Here is a 600-nt window from a genome sequence, read left to right as displayed (position 1 = left end):
CGGCGCCTCAGCCCCAGCCGAGGGAGCAGCTGCTCCACTGAGCCTGTTGGCGTGACCTGCTCAGCTCTGGGTGTCCACACTGCTGCTTGCTGGAATAGAACAGATCAAGTTTGCATCCACCTCCAGCACTGGGAGCTGCTAAAGAGAGGGTGTAATTAGAAACAACATCACCATTGGTGTGGATGGTGGTTAATACCTGCTGTGCTGACAGCCCTGGCTGGGCACACTGGCTGATGCTGAGCCCAGGGCTGCATCCCACGGGTGATGCTGGGCACAAGGGGGGCTCCAGGCAGGCTGCAGAGCCTGCTGAGGTGCCCTTCTCAGGCTGCCTGCAAGGATACAGGGGGAAAGGGCATGCAGAGCTTGGGAATGAAATAGTTAATGCCCCTCTCCTCCCGACATTGAGGGACAAATCCTCTCCCCGGCCTGGTGCCCAAATAAACAGGCTGAGCGTTGCGTAAGGAGGAGGGTGGGAACATCTCTGTGGGCCTCTCTTAGTGGCTAATTGCAGCACTGCAGCCCCCTGATCCCCCTGTGCCTTGCTGGGGTGTCACCTGCCCACACACACCTGCTGGTCCTAAGTCCTGCCCAGGTGGGTGT

The sequence above is a fragment of the Chaetura pelagica genome, unplaced genomic scaffold (assembly GCF_000747805.2).
Source record: "Chaetura pelagica isolate M959 unplaced genomic scaffold, ChaPel_1.0 scaffold215, whole genome shotgun sequence".
Classification (NCBI taxonomy): Eukaryota; Metazoa; Chordata; class Aves; order Apodiformes; family Apodidae; genus Chaetura; species Chaetura pelagica.
Note: the sequence above shows the minus strand (reverse complement) of the source record.